Raw genomic sequence first — 24,145 nt, forward strand, 5'->3', positions numbered from 1 at the left:
CCTGACCAACGTGGGGAAACCCCGTCTCTACTAAAAATACAAAATTAGCCAGGCGTGGTGGCGCATGCCTGTAATCCCAGCTACTCGGGAGGCTGAGGCAGGAGAATGGCTTGAACACAGAAGGTACAGGTTGCAGTGAGCCGAGATCATACCATTGCACTCCAGCCTGGGCAACAAGAGCAAAACTCCATCTCAAAAACATAAATAAATGAAAATTAAAATAGGTTACATTATTTCAATTCAATGACACATACCAGCTGCACACAAAGATGGCAGGCACACAGTGTTACCCAAATCCTTTACCCCATTTCCTTTCCTACTAGAAGTTCCTCAGTTCTACTAGAAATGAGCTGTGGATCTTTTATGAGCAGTTGCTACCATGAAAATCTCAAGCTAATTTATTGCCTACCTATTTATATATCCTAAACATAGCTTCTTATATCAAAAGGCACAACTTCAAAGTCATAAGTCTCTCGCTTAGATTTTTTCCACTCTCTAACAGTCTACAGTTTCAAGAGTATACAGAATCTGGCCGGCCACAGTGGCTCACGCCTGTAGTCCTGGGACTTAGGGAGGCTGAGGCACGCAAATCACTTGAGGCCAGGAGTTCAAGACCAAAACCCCATCTCTACTAAAAATACAAAAATTAGCCAGGTGTGATAGCGGGTGCCTGTAGTCCCAGCTACTCAGGAGGCTGAGACACGAGAATCACTTGAACCCAGGAGGCGGAGGTTGCAGTGAGCCGAGATCACATCACTGCATTCCAGCCTGGGTGACCGAGTGAGACTCAGCCTGAAAAAAAAAAAAAAGAAAGAAAGAAAGAGTATACAGAATCAGAGAAAGTGACAGGTGCGAGGGACCTTAGAAATCCTCTCTTCCACTGGATTCACAACTGTATTAGGTTCTTTAGACGGGCCCAAGGGACCTTCTGTCCCTTACAACTGCATAATTAATATAATTTCCATTTCATCCCTTTTGTATATTATATATTTAGGTCTTGGTTTCACATAGATGTAGTTTGGAACAAAGGATTCCTCTGATCTTCAAGAAAATCACTAATACTGCTTGGACCACGCAGGTGTATACAAACCCAGACCCTGAGAAGCTGAATGATGTCCAGGGATCCACATCTCCACTCAGTACAGACCAACACTGAGCCTCCAGAACACAGTCTCTCCAAATGTGGCCCCAGATCAGCCACAGCGGCAGCATCACCTAGAAACATCATAGAGATACAAATTCTCAGGCCGAACTCAGATCTTCTGAGTTAGGGCCGGGCATGGCGGCTCACACCTGTAATCCCAGAACTTTGGGAGGCCAAGCCAGGTGGACCACCTGAGTTCGGGAGTTCAAGACCAGACTGGGCAACATGGTGAAACCCCATCTCTACTAAAAATACAAAACCTAGCTGGGCATGGTGGCTCACGCCTGTAGTCTCAGCTACTCAGGAGGCTGAGGCACAATAGTAGCCCAAACCCTGGAGGTAGAGGCTGCAGTGAGCCGAGACTGCACCACTACACTCCAGCCTCGGCGACAGAGCAAGACTCTGTCTCAAAAAAAAAAAAAAAAAAGCTCTTCTGAGTCAGAAACAGAGGACAGGACCCAGTGATTTATGCGTTAGCAAGCCCTCCAGGTGATCCTGATGCCCCAAAGTTTGAAAGCCTCTGTTCTGGAATAATACCCCACGTGCTTTCCATTATTCTCTTCCTCTTCCTATTTCAATCCTACAGCTCCACGGCAGTACACACTAAGCAGCTACCCCCAAAACACTGAACCTAACCATAGATTCACCCACTGGAAACGTGAGAACGTCACGATTAGGTTTACAAACACTGCTACAGTACAGTTAGTGCATTTTTCTTTTCTCACAATACAAACACCCACATCCAAAAGGGTCAAATAAAAGTTTGAGTTTCAAAGAATAATTCAAGAGAGTGGAATTTATGTACATTTCAGACACTGAGCCTCAGAAGAACTGAGTGATGCTAAGCAATTTATTTCCAGCTTCTCTGGGCACACTGCCTGTGGGGTAGCCCTGCTCTGCAAGGAACAGTAAAAAAAAAAAAAAAAGATATTATTTCCAGAATAGTAAGGTCGTGGTACCTTAGACTGTCAGTGACCAACAGTGAGTACCAAAGGGACAAAACATGGGAAGATTAGTAAATGGAGACAGCTCCTTCCAGGAAAACCTGGTTCACAGACCTGGAAATAAGTAGTAATGTGACTGTGTTTCACCCCTAGCCTGAGGCAATTGATTTCTCTGTACCTTAGATTTCATGAGGTTTGAGGCATACGTTTGCCATCTGCACAGGTGATTTTGTTGACTTTCTATAAAATACACATAAGAGGCACTATCCGGACTAAGCACTAATTGTAAGCCGCATCTCAGTGTCATGCTATTTTAACAAATTTTAAGGATGCCAAATGAGAAATTACAACAAACGTAGTTTTCAAAAGTTTGTCATATTATCATCTACCACACACAGAAATACAAATGGACTTTTATAGCTTGAAATTATTCAAGAATTTTCAATGCACTCTAGAATGTTTAGAGATTTTCCTTTAGACAATGTATTATTTAAGGTTGACAATTACATATGTATGTGTCCATTTTTTTTGGAACAACCCATTTGTTGGGTCGCTGAAAATTCCAACTGTTGGCTGCCAACTCTGTACACTCCATGCCTTAGTGAATTTTCTAATGTGATTTATCAAGCTATCAAAATTTAGCTTCAGTGACAGACAGCTTTTCAGAAAATGCCACACTGCAATGACATTCTCTTCTCAACATACACCAGGACTGCTGCAATGTCAACCATCCAACGGGCTCAATTTCCTCACACTTTTACACTAATGGCCAGGGTGGAACTTATGACAGTCTGACTTAGTGACATCCCTAGATTTTTAAAGACAGGTCATTTTAAAATTCCAATTCCATGGTAAACTGAAACAAAACTAAGCAAAGTCCCGCCTGTTGGTATCCCTCAGGAAATGGCCTTTTTTGAAGAAACAGAAGTGTTTTCTCACTAATATTCATCACAAAAGAGATGTTTTTAAGTAGCCTGATATTTTACCTAATCGTTTTCACTGTCAATACGCTTATCACTAATATATTCAACAAACTTTTTCTTTAGAAACCAGATGTTTTCCTTAAAAATGGTTCCTGTCGAGAACGGCGTGAACCTGGGAGGCAGAGCTTGCAGTGAGCCAAGACTGGGCCACTGTACTCCAGCCTGGGCGACAGAGCAAGACTCCATCTCAAAAAAAAAAAAAGGTTCCTGTCAAACCATACATGAAGGATCACCCCGAAATAAGAAAACCTGTGCTGCATTTGTATGTGAATGGCCTACAAATCTCTTGCCCATCTCTGGCAAATTCACTAACGTGGTTAGATCCTCACAATCCTATGCAAGCCTATGCAAAAGGGCATCACACAGGGAAAAGGCACAGGAAGAGAGACCTTGATTCCACTTCCCGACACCCTCCACACATGGAATGCCCTACCAGCGCAAGTCTTGCCTCATTTAGGACAGTTTCTCAAAATACAATCAAAAAGCCAGTAGCAGACCAGGCACAGTGGCTTACACCTGTAATCCTAGTAGACCAGTCTGAGCAACATGGCAAGACCCTTTCTCTAGAAAAAATACAAAAATTGGCTGGGCACAATGGTTCACGCCTGTAATCCCAACACTTTGGGAGGCCAAGGCAGGTGGATCACTTGAGGTCAAGAGTTTGAGACCAGCCTAATCAACATGGTGAAACCCCATCTCTACTAAAAATACAAAAAAATTAGCTGGGCATGGTGGTGTGCACCTGTAATCCCAGCTACTCAGGAGGCTGAGGCAGGAGAATCGCTTGAACCCAGGAGGTGGAGGTTGCGGTGAGCTGAGATAATGCCACTGCACTCCAGCCTGGGCAACAGAGTAAGACTCTGTCTTTTTTTTTTTTTTTTTGCGGGGTGGGGTGAGGGGGGACAGTCTGAAAAAATGTTGCCCAAGCTGATGTGCAGTGGCATGATCTCAGCTCACCACAACCTCCGCCTCCAGGGTTCAAGCGATTCTCCCGCCTCAGCCTCCTGTGTAGTTGGGATTACAGGCACGCGCCACCACACCCGGTAATTTTTGTATTTTTAGTAGAGACAGGGTTTCACCATATTGGCTAGGCTGCTCTCGAACTCCTGACCTTGTGATCCACCCACCTTGGCCTCCCAAAGTGCTAGGATTACAGGCATGAGCCACCGTGCCCGGTCAAGACTCTGATTTGAAAAAAAAAGAGTGCCTTGAGCCCTGGGTGTTACTCCACTGGACTTATGTCCTCTGCTGCCCTGATTATAAACAGCTTCGTTGACTTGTTTGTCCCTACCACTAGAGTGTGGGCCGCATTAGAGTGTATCTGGTTCTCCACTGACCTCAACATTAGGCACTTGGTAGGCACTCGGTCACTGATCGCCAGCTGTGCCCTGGGTCAGCCTCCCATCTGTAAAATTAATCAGGCAGCACTGCCTCCAGGACCCCTGGACTCCACTCCTCGAGGCTCGAGGACCCAGAGGCAGGTGGCGCGATCCAAGAACTAGTCAGTCTGTGGCTCCTCCTCACCCACCCTTTTCTCCAGTGACTTTTTCAAATGATTCAAATTCCTTGAAAGTAAAGAACTCGGCCAAGCGTGGTGGCTTACGCCTGTAATCCCAGCACTTTGGGATGCCGAGGCCGACAGATCACCTGAGGTCGGGAGTTCCAGACCAGCTGGACCAACATGGTGAAACCCTGTTCCTACTAAAAATAGAAAAATTAGCCGGGCATGGTGGTGCACACCTGCAATCCCTCAGAAGGCTGAGGCAGGAGAATCGCTTGAACTCGGGAGGCGGAGGTTGCGGTGAGCCGAGATCACACCATTGCACTCCAGCCTGGGCAACAAAAGCAAAACTCCGTCTCAAGAAAAAAAAAAAGTAAAGAATTCTCATAGTGCTGGGCACGGTGGCTCATGCCTGTAATCCCAGCACTTTGGGAGGCCAAGGTGGGCGGATCACTTGAGGTCAGGAGTTAGAGACCAGCCTGGCCAACATGATGAAACCCCGTCTCTAGTAAAAATACAAAAATTAGCTAGGCATGGTGGTGCACACCTGTAGTCCGAGCTACTCAGGAGGCTGAGGCAAGAGGATTGCTCTAATCCGGGAGGCAGAGGTTGCAGTGAGCCGAAATTGTATCACTGCACTCCAGCCTGGGCAATAGAGCTAGACTCCATCTCAAAACAAAAACTCTCTCTCGGGTCTCTCTAAGATTCCTGGCCCTCTGGCATAGCCTGTACTCAGGATGCCTGGCCAGCTTCCAGATGGAATTCCTCACTGTTACTGTGGAAAGACAGGCAGGCCTCCGGGGTGGAGGTGAAAGGGGAAATGAGGGACGAGCTGCTGATGAGCTACTCCTCCCTCCCCGGGCTGCCAGGCTAATTGGAGAGAGCCTTACCCTGGGCAACCTGACCTCCGTTACCATCCTCCAAGCCTTGTACTCTGGTGCAACAGACCATCCACTGGCTCATCATGAGTTACTCTATGACTGCCTTCTGCCTCTTTATGTGGGGCAAACGGCTTAAGGTAAGTGAAGGCCTGCTTGGGAAGCTGAGAGGGACTCACTGCAACCTCTGGCTGTGAGGGATGCTCCAGGCTGTGTGTCTACCTCAGTGGCCTCTCCCCACTCTATAAATCCATCTATTTTCTTGGCCACATCTTCTTTTGGAGCCTACTATATTCACAAAGCAATGGTACCAAAGAAACAGGAGTTAAAGATGATGTAGTAATCTATTTCCCTGGTAAGTAAATGTCCTACAGCTAAGCTCAAAATACCAGGTTATGTAATAGAGCAACAGGTTTGGGAAAAAAGATGGTATTGGAGGCTGGGTGCAGTGGCTCATGCCTGTAATCCCAGCAGTTTGGGAGACCGAGGCGGGCAGATCACGAGGTCAGGAGATTGAGACCATCCTGGCTAACACGGTGAAACCCTGTCTTTACTAAAAATACAAAAAGTGAGCTGGGTGTAGTGGCACGCGCCTGTAACAAGTCCCAGCTACTCAGGAGGCTAAGGCAGGAGAATCGCTTGAACCCAGGAGGTGGGGGTTGCAGTGAGCCGAGATCGTGTCACTGCACTCCAGCCTGGGCGACAGAGCAAGACTCTGTCTAAAAAAAAAACAAAAAAGGATGGTATTGGAAATTTGGGGTGAACTCCAAGGATTAGCCTGGCTACTACATACAGAGTATGGGCCCTAACTACTCTGACTTACTGAGGCACACTAGGAAGACTCTGGAAGGACTACAGACCAGGAGCTAGGAGTGACTCTGACCAGCCTTCCAATCAAACGTCTTGTCTTGCAGGTAGCCTACAGCAGGACTGGTGCAGAAATTACTTATCATAGCCGGGCACCATGGCTCATGCCTGTAATCCCAGCACTTTCAGAGGCCGAGGCAGGCAGATCACCTGAGGTGAGGAGTTCAAGACAGCCTGGCCAGGAGGGCAAAACTCCATCTCTACTAAAAATACAAAACTTAGCCAGGTGTGGTGGAGCGCACCTGTAATCCAAGCTACTCCAGAGGCTGAGGCACAAGAATCACTTGAACCCAGGAGGCAGAGGTTGCGGTGAGCCAAGATCACGCCACTGCACTCCAGCCTGGGTGACAGAGTGAGACTCTGTCTCAAAAAAAAAAAAAAAAGAAAAGAAATGACTTGTCCCCCTTTTCATAGTCACCCTGGCCCCAGAGAACAGAAAAGTCAGGGAGGTGGAAGACACGACACTCCCAGCTGTGCCTCTGCTGCAGGCCAAGTCTCCACTGGGGCCAAAGGGAAAACTCTTGTGGGAGGCGCAGAGGGGCCCACATCTCCCCTCTTGGCTCCCCCATGCACACTGCCTTATCTCTCCCCCGCTAGCCAGGAATCGGTTGTGTGTTTCCTCTGCCAATTTACTATGACTGTGTATGTGCTGCTACCACTGCGGTTGCCATGGTGGGGCAGGGAGGAGAGCAAGGCTCTGCCGGTTCTACTTTTTCTACCCTGGAACCGTAGCAGATAAAATCACTTCTGTTTGTTCAGTTTTTCACCACTAGCATTCGTGACTGCTTTCTTTCCCAGTTCTTCTCCAGACCTGCCATGGCTGAAATAATCAGGTTTCTCTCCTTTAGAGCTGGAAGCTGGAAACGTGACGCTAAAGCCTGCCTTAAAGCCTGGAACCAAACTGCTAACTATAACCTCACATCTGACCCCGAGGTCCAAGCGGAACAAACAGTTTACACCAGCACATACTGCTAAGTTTAGGAACCCCCAAAACAACCCGATGGGAGTATTCATAGGATAAACAAAGAGCAAACGTGTAGCCCTGGCTTCCCCAGACTCCACAGTCTCAGGGCAGGAAGAGCATCTTCCAGCGGTCGGCTCAGAACCATCGAGGGATGCAACGGCAACAGTTCCTGGTTTCAGAACAGGTTCTACTCCTGTCAAATGACTGCCCCATAATTCTTCAAAGGCTGTGGTAAGTTCTGCATAGGGGAGGGCAGAAAGGGGATACAGCTGACGGACACCATCTTCTCTGTATATTCCACACTGGCATTGTTATGGGCAAAGGCCCCTACCTCAAGTAGTATCAGTGCTGGGCACCAGCTCTCGCATATCGCTGGTGACTGGGATGGATAAAAAAGTGTCAATTTTTGGCCGGACACAGTGGCTCATGCCTGTAATCCCAGCACTTTGGGAGGCCAAGGCCAGCGGATCACTTGAGGTCAGGAGTTCAAGACCAGCCTAACCAACGTGGTGAAACCCTGTCTCTACTAAAAATACAAAAATTAGTTGGGCATGGTGGCAGGCACCTGTAGTCCCAGCTACTCGGGAGGCTGAGGCTGGAGAATGCTTGAGCCCAGGAGGCGGAGATTGTAGTGAGCCAAGATCGCACCACTGTACTCCAGCCTGGGCAACAGAGCAAGACTCTATCTCAAAGTGTCAATTTTCATACATCCAGTTGGATATATGAAAGAGAAGGAAAATAAGAATCCAGGCCAGGCACGGTGGCTCCTGCCTGTAATCCCAACACTTTGGGAGGCCAAGGTGGGCAGACCATCTGAGGTCAGGACTTCAAGACCAGCCTGACCAACATGGTGAAACCCCATCTCTACTAAAAGTACACAATTAAGGCCAGGCATGGTGGCTCATATCTGTAATTGCAGTACTTTGGGAGGCCAAGGCAGGTGGATCACCTGAGATCAGGAGTTCAAGACCAGCCTGGCCAACATGGTGAAACCCTGTCTCTACTAAAAATACAAAAATGAGGCATGGTGGTGTGTGCCTGTAATCCCAGCTACTCAGGAGGCTGAGGCAGTAGAATGGCTTGAACCTGGGAGTGGGAGGTTGCAATGAGCCGAGATTGTGCCACTGCACTCCAGCCTGAGCAACAGAACGAGACTCCATCAAAAAAATAAAATAAAACAGTAAAAACAAAAATACTCTATTTCCAACAATAATAATCCACTTTCCAACTAAAGTGATCTGACACTGATTCTTAATTACCTTCAAGAGCTTCTGGGGACCATCAGCTGCTCCAACACTGAGCTTGTGTAAAAGCTGAACCATGAGGCCACAAAAGTAGTCAAAGGTTCTGGGAATTCATGTCTGGGAGGTCACTTCAACCAGAACCTTCTCCTGCATGTGGACAGACCTGCAGTACGCCAGCTCGTCTCAGAGGACTGTCCAGCAGTGTCAGGGAATTCTGGTGGTCTGTGTCTGAGCGCACCTCCCCAGGGTCACGTCCATTCTTCAACAACATAGACTTGTGCTTGTCACAGCTGAGCAGCTCTTATGTCTTCCCTACCGGGACTGTCTCCAGACTGGCCTCCTCCAGCACCACAAGGAGGCTATGGCCTCCAAACTGGTTTCCTGCCCCAGGTCAGGGCCTCTTGGGCGCCATGGCATCCCAGTCCTGTTCCTGCTCCCCATCACTCTGGTCACAAGGTTGGACTCCAACACCGAACGCGGCCACCTTGCAACCTTACTTTTTTTTTTTTTTGAGACGGAGTCTCGCTCTGTCGCCCAGGCTGGAGTGCAGTGGTGCGATCTCAGCTCACTGCAAGCTCCACCCCCGAGGTTCATGCCATTCTCCTGCCTCAGCCTCCCGAGTACCTGGGACTACAGGCGCCCGCCACCATGCCTGGCTAATTTTTTTTTTGTATTTTTAGTAGAGAAGGGGTTTCACCATGTTAGGCAGAATGATCTCAATCTCCTGACCTTGTGATCTGCCCGCCTCAGCCTCCCAAAGTGCTGGGATTAGAAGCGTGAGCCACCATGCCCGGCCCTTGCAACCCTACTTGTAAATGTTTATAAAATGTTTTCTTTTCCTTTCTCACACTGTGTAGCTACATAGAAACATTGAGTTGTATAGTTGAAAGGACCCCAAAAATTCATTGAGTCTAATGCAACTCCCAAAGTTACAAATAAAGAAATGGTAACCCAGAGAGAATATACTGTTTCGTTCGAGATCATGCAGCTGTTTCTGGCAAAACTACCCAAAACCCAGGGATCCAGTCTTCTTTTCAGTAATATATGCTGACTGCCTGGATTATTACCTCTGACTGGACAAACACCAAGAACAATTCAATGAAACACATACAAGTTCTTTCAAACAGCTCATCTTCTGTCACCCACCAAAATGGAGACAAGCAAAGGACTGATAAAAGTCACATGAGTCCCAAAACATGTCACACAACAGACTCAATAGAATGCACTTTTTTCTTGGGGGCGGGGGGTGGAGATAGAGTCTCGCTCCGTCACCCAGGCTGGAGTTCAGTGGTGCAATCTTGGCTCACTGCAACCTCCACCTCCCAGGTTCAGGTGAGTCTCCTGCCTCAGCCTCCTGAGTAGCTGGGATTACAGGCGGCCACCACTACACCCAGCTCATTTTTGTATTTTTAGCATAGACAGGGTTTCACCATGTTGGCCAGGCTGGTCTCAAATTCCTGATCTCAAGTGATCTGCCCACCTCAGCCTCCCAAAGTGCTGGGATTACAGGCGTGAGCCACCACGCCCGGCCAGAATGATCACTTGTATATCATCAGTAAGGAATCCAATGGTGAGAGAAAGTAGGACACAGAGACACATACAACCATCATACACACAAGGTTATAACCACCATACACGGAAGGTGGCCATGATGGACCCTGAGGGTGGTGAGAATGAAGTGATTACTTCTCAAGAGGAAATGAAGGTTCAGAAAATGAGCAAGGAAAACTTTAGAAGGAATGCTTGAGATGAGCCTGGAAGGCCGGGGAAGCCAGTACTCTCGAGTTATTAAGTTGATGCAAAAGTGATTGTGGTTTTTGCCATTACTTTCAATGGCAAAAACCACAGTTACTTTCAATGGCAAAAACCACAGTCACTTTTGCACCAACTTAATACAACAACAAAATTCCAATACAGAAGAAGATGCAAGCAAGTGGGACCTGCTAGGAGGGGGTGAGTGTATCCACAACAAATGGATCCAATCAGTGAAGTTTCTGATTTTCATTTAAATCTTGTGTAACCTCAAGGTATTTGCCCACATGACACACAGTGGCTTCCCATCAAGCAGTTCAGCAGATGATTGTTAAGGGAGGATTACTATGGCTAACTCCAGTTTCACAGAATGACTAAGATTTTCCAGAGGGAAAGTTCAAAATGGACACGTGAAATGGGAAAATATTTTGGTTTCTGATGCAGCAAACGTTCATTGAGCCTTCATGTATTCATGCAGTAGGTGTTGATCCCAGAGGTTTCAAATGCCACCAACACAAAAGATAATTTAATTCATTTTGATGGATTCCAGATGTGTTCTTCCTTCACTTCTGCTCAGATGCACCAATGCGCTTTTGAGAGCCCTCATTTTCATCCAGCTTCATGGTTATGCAGAGTGATAAGAAGTATGACTATTATTCTGCCAATCATAACCTTAGTACAAGGCCTGAAGAAGAAGGTTAATGAGAAGGATTTAGTGGCTCCATTGCCAACTGGGAATCATTAGAAAACAATTTTATGGCTGGGCACAGTGGTTCACACCTGTAATCCCAGCACTTTGGGAGGCCAAGGCGGGTGGATCACCTGAGGTCAGGAGTTTGCAACCAGCCTGGCCAACATGGTGAAACCCCGTCTCTACTAACAATACAAAAATTAGCTGGGCATGGTGGTGTGTGCCTGTAATTCCAGCTACTCAGGAGGCAGAGACAGGAGAATTACTTGAACCTGGGACGCAGAGGTTGCAATGAGCCGAGAACACACCACTGCACTCCAGCTTGGGTGGCAGAGTGAGACTCCATCTCAAAAAAAAAAAAAAAAAAAAAAATGTATTCTCTCCCTGAGGAAGCTAAGTCCCTCAGATGTTTAGGTGACTTGCCAAATGGGTAAAAGGTGTATTCCACACTAGAATCTAGAGCTGTTACTATCCAATACAATAACCTTGCCACAACTCCATGCTTGGGGAAAAAAACGGATCAACCTTTATGTATTTTAACTTTCAGCACTTTATTACTGATAAAGTCCATTTAGAGAGTCACATATTTGGCAAAGGGTCTCTCAATTTCATAATCATAGTATAATACTTTTAAAAACAATTTCATTGAACACTTCACACATTCTGTCAACCACCATCTAAGAGTGTTCACTAAAGTACCAGGCTGGATATAAAAGCAGTACGAAAATAAAACAAGCACGGCTGGGCACAGTGGCTCACACCTACAATCCCAACACTTTGGGAGGCCAAGGAGGGCAGATCACCTGAAGTCAAGAGTTCGAGACCAGCCTGGTCAACATGGTGAAACCCCGTCTCTACTAAAACACACACACACACACACACACATACACACACACACATTAGCCGGGTGTGGTGGCGGGTGCCAGTAATCCCAACTACTTGGGAAGCTAAGCTGGGAAAATTGCTCGAACCCAGGAGGCGGAGTTTGCAGTGAGCTGAGATCACACCACTGCACTCCAGCCTGGGCAACAGAACAAAACTCCGTCTCAAAAATAAATAAATAAATAAAACAAGCAAAGCACTCCCTGTGTGATGGAGAAGTCACCAAGAATTAAATATTATTTGATGAATGCAATGACTGATATAGACCACGCAAGTGCCTAAGAAGCAACTCAGAGGGAAGGCTTCTCTGGGTCTCTGTACCCCTGTCTCTGTACCCACCAGACAGGGAATAATGCAAGCAAAAAAATGACAGAAAGAAATACAAAACACTCAGTGAACTTTCTCATTGTGACAGGCCAGGTTCTAAGCATATTATGCTAATTTTATTTTATTTTGAGATGAGGTCTTGCTCTGTTACCCAGGCTAGAGTGCAGTGATATGATCATGGCTCAAACAATCCTCCTGGGTTCAAACAATCCTCCCACCTCAGCCTCTTTAGTAGCTGGGACTACAGGCATATGCCACCATGCCCAGCTAATTTTTGTATTTTTTTTTTTTTTTTGTAGAGACAGGGTCTTACTATGTTGCCCAGGTTGGTCTCAAATACCTGGCCTCAAGTGATCATCCAGCCTCAGCCTACCAAAGTGCTGGGCTTATGGGCATGAGCCTCCACACTCAGCCATATTATGTTAATTAATTTCTCAATTCTCAAAGCAATATTCTAAGAAGGCACTGCTGTCATCCTTCTTTTAGAGATGAAAATCTTAAGGCAGAGAATGCTCTTTACTAGACAACAACAATATAATTTTTTGAATTTTAAAATAACACAAAATATTGCACTAAAATTCATCACTATATTTTAAAGGCAATGAGAATCCTTCACTTTCACCAGCATAAGGAAAGATGTGCAAGCTTATTTCTTATGCCATTTCCCAAACTACTGACAAAAGAAGCTACAAAATTCAAGTTTTACATACTGTTCCCAATGCAAAGAAATCACTTAGTAATGGGAACTCATGAAGAACCATGTCCAAAAGGCACATTCAGAAACCTAACCATGAATTTAAAAGAAAGCTTGTAATCCAACACCATGAAAACACAATGAACACAGCAGTCCAGATTCTGTTACTCAATCTACAAACCTCATAAATGAAAACAAAGCAGACCAGCTTCCAGCTAGATGGAATGCCTGGAGAGGAGCGCGCCAGAGCCCAGGCCCTGTAACATCCAACAGAGGAACTACATTATACACTTCTGGCAGGGAACCTTCTCAGGGCACCAGCCTATGTCTGCTGACAGTAACCGTCTGTGGGCATTTTTTTTTTCCTTAATGTTATGAAAAAACATTTCATAAAAATAAAAGCTTTCAAATGCTAGATGATTTTTATTAAGATCCTGTATTTGTGTACAATTAAGGGCATGCTAACTGCTGGGTCAGTATAGAAGAGGGGAAGGATCATGTGGTCAGACAGATCTGGATTCAAATCTCAGCTGTGCAATTTCAAACTACATGAACTTGGGTAAGGGATCCCACAGGTCTCCAACCCTCTCCTTCTGGGTTGTCACATGGGTGAGCAGGCTGGATGTCATCCTTTACTGGATGTGATTCTCCCTGCCCTCCACTTTCTCAGTCACCAAGTCCATCACACTTCCTTTATATTTCTGGAATCTTCCTCCATGTCTGTCCCCACTGTTCTACTGCCACCGCTTTTGACGATCTACACTGTTACCACTGACCTTCTTCCCGTCAGGCTTGCTTCCCTAAATCTACTCACAACAATCTAAAAAGAAACTGGTTTCTTTGTTTGTTTGAGATGGGGTCTCGCTCGGTCACCCAGGCTAGAGTGCTATGGCGCAATCCTGGTTTACTGCAATCTCCAACTCTTGGATTCAAGCAATTCTCGTGCCCCAGCCTCGTGTAGCTGGGACTACAGATGTGCACCACCATGCCCGGCTAATTTTTGAATTTTTAGTAGAGACAGGGTTTCACCATGTTAGCCAGGCTGGTCTTGAACTCCCCACCTTAAGTGATCCCCAGCCTCAGCCTCCCAAAGTACTGGGATGACAGGAGTAAGCCAGGGTGCCTGAATGGAATTGGTTTCAAATGCAAATCTGACCTATCACTCCTCCACCTAAAACTTAAGGAATTTGCTTTTGTGTCACTTTATGTCACTTACTTGTTCTCTACTTAAAGTAAGTTATCTTACTGACCATCATGTTCAGAGTGTAACAGTTTTTTGGTTTTTTTGTTTTTTGTTTTGTTTTGGTTTTTTGCAACAGTTTCCCTCTTGTCGCCCAGGCTGGAGTGCGGTGGCGCAATCTCGGCTCACCGCAACCTCCACCTCCCAGGTTCAAGAAATTCTCCTGCCTCAGCTTCCCAAGTAGCTGGGATTACAGGCATGCACCACCACGACTACTAGTTTCTGTATTTTTAGTACAGACGGGGTTTCTCCATGTTGGTCAGCTGGTCTTGAACTCCCGACCTCAGATGTTCTGCCCCTTGGCCTCCCAAAGTGCTGGGATTACAGGCATGAGCCACCACGCCCAGCCCAACTTAACAGTTCTTATCACATCGTAGGGGGTTCACTCAACACATGTTTAACACTGAGGGAGTTGTTTAAGCATGAATTTCTTCCTTATTCCACAAAAGTCTTACTTTTTTAAATTCAGAGGAACAAATGAGATGATGTATACAGATGGCCTAGCACAGGCCAAGTAGTTACCGCCATAGCTTCTACCTCCTCTTACTGTTCATTGTTCCAAAGTTTGCAAAGTGCTTTCATGCACTTCAGCTCATTTGATCCTTGTAACAACTCTTAAGATTTAAGGAGTTGCAAGAGGCCGGGCGTGGTGGCTCACGCCTGTAATCCCAGCACTTTGGGAGGCCGAGGCGGGTGGATCACAAGGCCAGGAGTTCAAGACCAGCCTGGCCAACATGGAGAAACCCTGTCTGTACTAAAAATGCAAAAATTAACTGGGCATGTTGAAACACACCTGTAATCCCAGCCACTCGGGAGGCTGAGGCAGGAGAATTGCTTGAACCAGGACCCAGGAGGCGGAGGTTGCAGAGAGCCGAGATGGCACCATAGCACTCCAGCCTGGGCTACAGAGTAAGACTCCGTCTCAAAAAAAAAAAAAGTAGTTACAAGAAACTGAGGCTGGTGACATTTATGGTCTGCAGAAGCATAGATAGTTTTCAGACAAACCTACTGATTCTAAATCCTGAGCTTTTTCATTATGCTTTTCTGTCAGGAGTTCTAGCTTCTCCTATAGAAAATAATAAAGAAATAAAAATTATTTTTCCTGGCCGGGCACGGTGGCTCACGTCTGTAATCCCAGCACTTTGGGAGTACGAGGTAGGCGGATCACTTGAGGTCAGGAGTTCAAGACCAGCCTGGCCAACATGGCAAAACTCCATCTCTACTAAAAATACAAAAATTAGCCAGGTGTAGTGGTGGGTGCCTGCAATCCCAGCTACTTGGGAGGCTGAGGCAGGAGAATCGCTTGAACCCAGGAGATGGAGACTGCAGTGAGCCAAGATCGCCACTGCACTCCAGCCTGGGTGACAGAGTGAGACTCTGTCTCAAAAAAAAAAAAAAAAAATTTCCTATAGCATATCAAATGTCTTTGAATGTATAACAGAGATGCCCATCTTTTCCATAAAGTTTAACCAATACTTTTTATGGCATTTAAGAAATACAAACACATGGGCCAAATTCCACTCCAAACGGACTTTGCATCATTTCTTATCAATTACTTTGAATAAGGAAGCTGTCGTCTGGTTTGTTCATTCATTCCTCCATTCAGCAAATATTTATCACATGCCTACTTTACCCAGGGCATTGTGTTTGGCACTAAAAATCTTTTCTTTCCCTGAGGTCCTAAAATTTAGCCTATACCTTCAAGATTTCCCAAGTGAGGCCAATGATGGAACATACACAAGGGGTGTTCTTATAGGTACTTGAATATGAAGTAGAAGCCAGGAAATCTGAAAGCGCGTCCTGGCTATGCCTCTACACAAGCTCAGTGACCCTCCATAAGTTCCTGGGACTCAGTTTCCTTACCCATAAAATGGGAGAATGGATCCATATTATCCTTAAAGTTATTCCAATGCTATGAATTTAAGAGATTCCAAGATTCCATATAACTAGCAAACACTTTCGACATCTACATTTTATATCACAATCTTATAAATGTTTGCATGATAATTCACATATTTATTGTAGCTTGAAAAATACCACCAGATCACCCCACAAATCGTTAATTTTAACTACATACAAAATTTGGAGCATTTTTACAACTCTTGCAGCCAATTCAGCTTGTAAATGGCCCCCTCCCAATGAAAACTGCATTTTTCATGCATAAACTGTGATATTAAATACTGATCTCATTGGAGATCCTAAATAAATCAGATTCAAACCCTTCTTACTTTCTTAGTTTAATTCTGTGACATCTCACTTTAGGATGACTTAAATTCTTATATACAAAATGGCACCTAATGCAACTTATTAGCACATGTTCATGTGAGCAAAGCTCTTTAGAGCCTTACTTCCAAGTTTCTTGCCCCCTTATCTCTCTCAGCAAATCATGATTAGACACGTAAACCTGAGTGACTTGAAAAGTCGTCAGCTGAGGAGACACCATATGTTGACACAAATCCCTGACGCCCACCCATGAATTCACATTCGCAGATTCTTCCCTGTAATCAAGGAAAAGACATCTATCTAAGCATCATTTCAGACATGAGAGCAAACTGAAGCATATTTCTATATACTGACTTATACAAAAAAATCTGACCCCAAACTCTTACTTCTTTCTAGATTTAGTGAGAAGTAATCTTTTCTGGCCGGACACGGTGGCTCATGCCTACAATCTCAGCAGTTTGGGAGGCCAAGGAGGGTGGATCACTTGAGCTCAGGTGTTCGAGACCAGCCTGGGCAACAAGGTGAAACCCCGTCTCTACAAAATTTTTTTTAATTAGCCAGGTGTGATGGCACGTATCTGTAGTCCCAGCTACTTGGAAGGCTGAGAAGGGAAAATCAATTTAGCTGGGAAGGCTGAGACTGCGGTGAGCTGTGATCTTATCACTGCACTTCAGCCTGGGCAACGAAGGGAGACCATCTCAAAAAAAAAAAAAAAAAGAAAGAAAGAAAAAGAAAGAAATAATCCTTTCTTTATTCACTCATTCACGGAACCTCGGAACCTTAACTGAGCTCCTATTACATCAGTTGAAGTGATGGGTGCTAAGTACAGTAGTGGGGATAGGCTTAGGGTCACTACTAACCCATACTGTACTTTTGGTTAAATTGCCAAATGTATCCTCTTCCAGTGGAGAGGAGTGCAGTAGAGGCTTGGCAAGTGGAGTGTGAATTGGATTTCAGCCTCCAATTGCCTGTTGGACAAGATGACCTTGTGCAGTGAACAGCCTGAACAACTGTGCAAGGTGGCACTGCCAGATGTATATACAAAAATATGTTCTAATAGAAGCACTGACTACTGGAGGAGGAGGAGGAGCTTAACTTTGCCTACGGATAAGGGGGAAGAAAAGCTTCCTAGAGAAGGTATTTGACTGACACATTAAGAATGTGTGGGTAATTGACAGATGGACAAGAGGAGAAAGAACAGTGTAAGCAGAATTTCATTCATTCCAAACAATGGTCTGGAAATGACAAGTTGTGAGTAGTTTGATGTGTCTAGAGCAGGCAGTGTGAAAGCCGGGGAGAGCCAGGAGGCCTGGGGAAAGTCAGTAGATGGAATGGAAAGGCAGGCAGGTGCCCCATTATGAAGCATCTTAGTATGGTATGTGAAGGTGTTGCAAGCTAATTCTGAGATCATCAGGGGCGTGTTTTGCCACTGTAAATAATAAACTCTTCTTCAGTTACACCTTGTCACGTTCTTTTACATTTACCCAACACAAAAACTTCTGACACCCTAAAGCAACAAGTTTTATTTTCCTGTAAAGTGAGCAGGTAAAATCCGGTGGAGCAAATTTTGCTTACAAATCTGTACCAATCATACTACATTTTTAAAACATAACAATCTTAAAGAACATCAGGAAATACTTCTAAGAGTATAAGAACACACAGGTTCTACTGGCTATGCCCAAATTATAAAACCAACCATGGACACTTTTTAATCCAGAACCTAGGACTGAAACATTTATAGCATATGACCTGCACCTGTACGAAACTTGGTAAGATTTTAGAGACACTTTGGCTTAGATCTATTGGAAACAGAACTGGAGATAGCCGGTGTTATCTGTTAAAATAAGGTCGTCAGCATCATTGGGGGAGCAAAAGGTAGAATGTGTGAATAACCCTGAGAAGAGAATCCCAGGCCCTTCACCGCATTGGAAATCAAGGTCTCACCACTACCCAAGGAGGCTGAGGAGTGTCACCAAGTGGCCTCTTGCCTGAATTCTGCAAAGAAAAGCAGGAAAACCTCCCCCTGAATGAAATTATCTTTGGAATCAAGCAGCCTTCCCCCTCTTTAAATAAACTTAACCTATTTTTCTTTCTTTTTTTTTTTTTTTTAAAAAAAGAGGCACGGAAGCTCATCAATATTAAATTTCACCGCTCCTTAAAGACACAAATACCTCCTGCAATCTTACTCCCGGACCTTTCCAGCGGCTGACAGCAACGAAAGGTTGGAAGAATGGACTCTTTTCTTTCTGAACTGTTTTTGGTAGATAGGATCCATTAGGGGCACAACGTGTCGGTTTTCACAGAAACTTGGCACCTCAGCCCCCCTAGGAGCCGCGCCCGTCCGGGATGGCTCCCGCGCTCGGAAAGGCCGGAGGGGCTGAGCAGGGACCGCACGGTCTACACTCGCTGAGCCAACCGCCTGGGATCCTGCTCCGCCGCGGCGCCTTTCTGAGGCTCAGAGGTCGCCGGGCGAGCGTGGGCGCAGCAGGCGCTCCCCTCGGGGCACCCACGGCTCGGCTTTGGGCGAGAACCTCGGTATCTGGAGGTCCGGGCGCCGCCTCCTCCCATCCGGGATGGGACCGGGGCTGAAAGTGGGTCCCGGCCTGTCGTGCAGCGCAAGGGGACCAGGGTACCTGGTTTCAGATCCTTCTGGAAAGTGCTTCGTCCCCAGTGCCAGGCTGTGCCCGGACGCTGCCGCCCTCCGGGGAGAGGGTGCCAAGCCGCGCCCCGCAGCCGCCACCTTCCGCGGGACTCCCAGGAAAGCGGGGGCAGAGAGGGGCGGCCAACAAAGGGGAAGGGAGGGGAGCGCCGGCCGCGCGCCGCCCCGCCCGCAGGGGACCCGGAGCCGCCGCCGACCAGCGCCGTCCTCGCCCTCCTGCGCCCTCACCCGGGCGCCCCTTACCTTGGGTCGCGCGCCGGGCTCCGTGGGGCAGGTCGCGCGCCGCCCTCCGCTACCCTCGGCGCGTGGCCCTCGCGGGAACGCCGGGAGGAGTTGGAGAAGTTTTGGGGATCACTTTGTTCTCCACTTGGACGCGCGCTGTACGCTTGCGGCGGCGACCTCGGTTACGGTTACGGCTGCCCCAGCCCCGCGCGCAGCGCCTGCGAGGCCCGAGCCGCGACCGCACCTCCCGCCCCGCCCCGGACACGCCCCAGCCCCGCCCCGCGGCAGGCCCAGGACCCCCGCGCCAGCTCCGGGCTAGTCCCCGACCGTGTCCCTCGCGCTTTCTTTGGAACAACACAAATAATGAAAACAACAACTCAAGAAACATCGAGCACGCGCTCGCTGTGAGCTGGGGGCTCTGCCCGCGACCGCGGATGCGATGCGCCAATGCGACCCCGGCCCTTCCCCAAAGAGCTTGAAGACGGCTCTTCCCGGGTCCCACCGAGGAAAGGCGGGCCAAGCTGAGGTCAGCGGCCCCAGAGACTCCCCATCTCCTTCCCCTTATGAGAGGAGATGGCTTCGCAGCGGAGACGGCAATCGAGTTGGGACTCGAAGGCCCGGTAGAATTGGGACTTTCCAGGTGGAGAAGCTGCGATTTATTTATTTGTTTGTTTGTTTGTTTATTTATTCAGACGGAGTTTCGCTCTGTCGCCCAGGCTGGAGTGCAATGGCGCGATCTCGACTCACCGCAACCTCCACCTCCCAGGTTCAAGCGATTCTCCTGCCTCAGCCTCCCGAGTAGCTGGGATTACAGGCATGAGCCACCACTCCCGGCTAATTTTGTATTTTTAGTAGAGATGGGGTTTCATCATGTTGGTCAGGCTGGTCTCGAATTCCCAACCTCAGGTGATCCACCCGCCTCGGCCTCCCAAAGTGCTGGGATTACAGGCGTGAGCCACTGCGCCCGGCCGAAGCTGCGATTTTTATTAGAAAAGCCTGAGTGGCCCAGTGGACCTGGACGCTGGGAAGGGCGAGGGAGCTAAGGAGATCCAGGAATGAAAGCTGCCTGGGACACCGAGTTCCTGGAATCACTCTCCTCGCCTTGAAAAAGGCTCCACCCTGGAGAGAAGAGGGAAGGGCAGGTAGATGCAGGCCATGTGTTAGGGTGGGTCCTCCGAGAAGAAGCGCCCACTCAGGACTAGATGCAGAGGGGTTTCTTGCGGGAAATGGCCATGGAACTAAAGGAGGAGGGAACTGTGAGAGCTGGAGAAGGCCGGGCATTCTGCAAATCCGAGCCTAGGTGAAGGAGGGAAGGAAGCGCCCGTCCCGGCCTCCCTGCAGTCTAAGAAAAGCTCAGCAAGATCACCCGTGAGACCTTCAGCCAAAATGACCTACCATGGGGATCCCGATTCTCCCCAGAACCTGCCTGCCTTCGTGTCCATGCCGCCACCAGTCCTTGGCTGGGAGCGGCCAGATGGGAAAGGTGGCGTTGGGCACAATCCCAGCGCTGGAGTTCACAGCACAGCAGCCAAGGCCCTGGTCAGTTAGGTGCAGTGCGTGAATACGGCCCAGTCTCCATAACTGGAGATCAGCGGAGAACTGTGAGTCAAACAGACAAATGGAATCAGCTTTCCCACAACACACCCACAGTTTCAAAATGAAGCCTCCGGACTTTGTGGGGATCGGACAGACCTGCTCTCCACCCTCTACCACCACATGCTCTGTACACACTGAACTAGTAGTGACTGGCCCCTCCCACTTCATAGGCCCTCCCCTGGTTCTATCTGCATCTTTGCGTACTTGGCTCTGCCTAGGAAAATATCTTCCCACTCCACTCACCCTTCCATGCTCAATTCAAGCATCACCTCCAAGGACCTTTTCTTCCTTGACACTTATTTACTGTTTTGTGCGCGGGGTGCTTGTTTTGTTTTGAGATGGAGTATCTGTCGCCCAGGCTGGAGTGCAGCGGCACGAACTCAGCTTGCTCAACCTCCACCTCCCGGGTTCAAACCAGTCTCCTGCCTCAGCCTCCCAAGTAACTAGGACTACAGGCGTGCACCACCACGCCCAGATCATTTTTGTACTGTTAGTAGAGATGGAGTTTCACCATGTTGGCCAGGCTGGTCTCGAACCCCTGACCTCAAGTGATTCGCCCACCTTAGCCTCCCAAAGTGTTGGGATTATGAGTGTGAGCCATGGCACCTGGCCAACACTTATTTACTTCTTACTTCTGACTCACACCTACCACACTGAAACGGGGGTTGGGGGGTGGTATGCGTTTATTTATTTTTCTTGCTTCTTTTATTGCATTTTCCGCACTGTTTTAAAATATTTTTCTGATTATAAAAGTAACATGTTTGTTGTACAAACTTGAAAAATATATAGAACCCAGATGACTCTGACTCCTCTCCTCTTGTAAAGACACCATCCCTTGACGGCCAAGTAACCAGAGTCTGAGCTCCCGTCCCACCCACATGTGTACATCTGGTCCAACCAAGAGAGAGGCCACACAATGACTTCACCAGTGAAAGTTTAATACAAAGAATTATTAACTATAGCGGGACTTGGAGTAGTGGGGGATTGCGTAGGTTAGTAAGAAAGATGAAAGAAAATAGGAAAGGCAGGCCAGGCGTGGTGGCTCATGCCTATAATCCCAGCACTTTGGGAGGCCAAGGCGGACGGATCACCTGAGCTCAGGAGTTCAAGACCAGCCTGACCAACATGGAGAAATCTTGTCTCTACCAAAAATACAAAATTAGCCGGACATAGTGCCATATGACAGTAATCCCAGCTACTCGGGAGGCTGAGGCAGGAGAACCGCTTGAACCCGGGAGGTGGAGGTTGCGGTGAGCCAAGGTCATGCCATCGCAGTCCAATAGCGAAACTCCGTTGCAAAAAAAAAAAACAAATAAAGGAAAATGACAAGATAACAGGAACAGCAGATGGAAGGACTGAAGGAGCAGTCATTGCCCCAGGGCTGAGAGAGTGCACCCAAAAGGAAGCTTCTCCTTCCCCTGGGGTTGAGACCCAGACCCCGTTGGGGAGGGCACACCTATGATTCACTAAATGGCAGAGAGGTCACTGAAGTGTCATCCAGTGGAACTTGCTAGTAATCCAACTTTTAGAACTTGCTGGATATCTACCCTTTAGAGTATGAAGAAAGTTGTTCAAAGGGAGGCGTCTCATGGAGGCTTTTCACTACAAAAGCACCTACAAAAGCAGGGTTCTGGAAGAAACAGGTGGCTGCTGGATGCTCCCGGAGAAGCCTCCCAAGCTGCAGGAGCCTGCTGAGCAGAAGCTTGGCAACCCGGAGGCAAAGCTCTGTCCTCCTGCAGTGCCTCTCCCATGCCCCATATCCACAATGCTTAACAACAAGCCAGCTGGCAAAGGCAGTTGTTTAAAAGGTCTAGATCTGTCTGGGCATGGCGGCTCACACCTGTATTCCCAGTACTTCAGGAGGCCAAGGCGGGTGGATTGCCTGAGGTCAGGAGTTTGAGACCAGCCTGGCCAACATGGCAAAACCCCATCTGTACTAAAAATATATATATATATATATTAGCCAGGCATGGTGGTGCATACCTGTAATCCCAGCTACTCCGGAGGCTGAGGCAGGAGAATCCCTTGAACCCAGGGGTAGAGGTTGCAGTGAGCTGAGATAATGCCACTGTACACCAGCCTGGGTGACAGAGTGAGACTCAGTCTCAAAAAATAATAATAATAATACCAGCCTGGCCAACATGGTGAGATCCCATCTCTACTAAAAATACAAAAATTAGCCAGGTGTGGTGGCATGCACCTGCAATCCCAGCTACTCGGGGGGCTGAGGCAAGAGAATCACTTGAACCTGGGAAACAGAGGCTTCAGTGAGCCGATATTATGCCACTGTACTCCACTCTGGGCAACAAAGTGAGACTCCGTCTCAAATAATAAATAAATAAATAAAGCCTAGATTCATTTTTACAGAGAAGGTAAAAAGGATGAACCTGGAGCTAAGAGGCCATGATTCACTAACCAGCGCATTCTACAGGCTCAGAAAGACCAGGCATCGTCCGGTTTCCCCTCCCAGACTCTTCCGGCACATTCCAGATGAATACTAACATTGCTACACGTCTCTCCCTACTGGCACGTGTCCCTCAGCCGGCAGTTCTGTTCCTGTCCATGACTCCCTTGGCTGCAATTGTCTCTATGCATTCCTCCCCCAAAGGCTTTGCCTCATCTAGAGGCACAGGGTGCCTGCTCTCCTAGTTTTCACAGGTACGACCAAGAGGTGAGAGTCCACAAAACTTGACAGAAGGCTAAGGAACCAGAAAGGAATTACAGAAGAATCTACTCCCAAAGACAAATTCAAATTTCTACCCCTTACAAACAGAAAAAGAGCCGCATGTTTCAAAAGGCAGCCCCACTTTCGTCAACATCCACTCACTTGATAACCACCAAGGCTTCAAAACTACTCAGCTACAGTATCCTATTATGTCCTAAAAATGTAATAATAATAGGCTGGGTGTGGTGGCTCATGCTTGTAATCCCAGCACTTTGGGAGACTAAGGTCAGGAGTTCGAGCCCAGCCTGGCCAAGAGGGTGAAACCTCATTCCTACTAAAAATACAAAAAATTAGCCGGGTGTGGTGGCTCTTGCCTGTAATCCCAGCTACTTCAGAGGCTGAGGCAGGAGAATCACTTGAACCCCAGGAGGTGGAGGTTGCAGAGAGCCAAGATCGCACCACTGCACTTCAGCCTAGGCAACAGAGTAGGACTCCGGCTCAAAAAAAAATTTATTAATAATAGTATTAGCTGTAATCTCACTATCAAGAGGTAAGCATTTTGTCATATTCTCTTGCAGAGTCTTCAGACTCGGACTACCCAGATCTAAACTCTGTGAGGGATGGGATCATGCCCAACTCATCTTTCTATCCTTGGTCACTTAGTACATT

The 24,145-nt window shown here is 47.4% G+C and overlaps 1 protein-coding gene and 1 pseudogene across 1 annotated transcript in view; both read right to left on the minus strand.

The window, feature by feature from the left end:
* Positions 1–19,423, minus strand: part of TIAM2 (TIAM Rac1 associated GEF 2) — a 272,136-nt gene extending 252,713 nt beyond the window's left edge. Inside the window, exon 1 of the mRNA XM_038001128.2 lies at positions 19,237–19,423. The gene's annotated coding sequence lies outside the window, so the exon portion shown is untranslated. The remainder of the gene's footprint in view (positions 1–19,236) is intronic.
* On the minus strand, positions 6,489–14,639 carry LOC119625134 (ribosomal RNA small subunit methyltransferase NEP1-like; annotated as a pseudogene).
* Positions 19,424–24,145: the final 4,722 nt, after the last annotated feature.

The sequence above is a fragment of the Chlorocebus sabaeus genome, chromosome 13 (assembly GCF_047675955.1).
Source record: "Chlorocebus sabaeus isolate Y175 chromosome 13, mChlSab1.0.hap1, whole genome shotgun sequence".
NCBI classification, from domain to species: domain Eukaryota; kingdom Metazoa; phylum Chordata; class Mammalia; order Primates; family Cercopithecidae; genus Chlorocebus; species Chlorocebus sabaeus.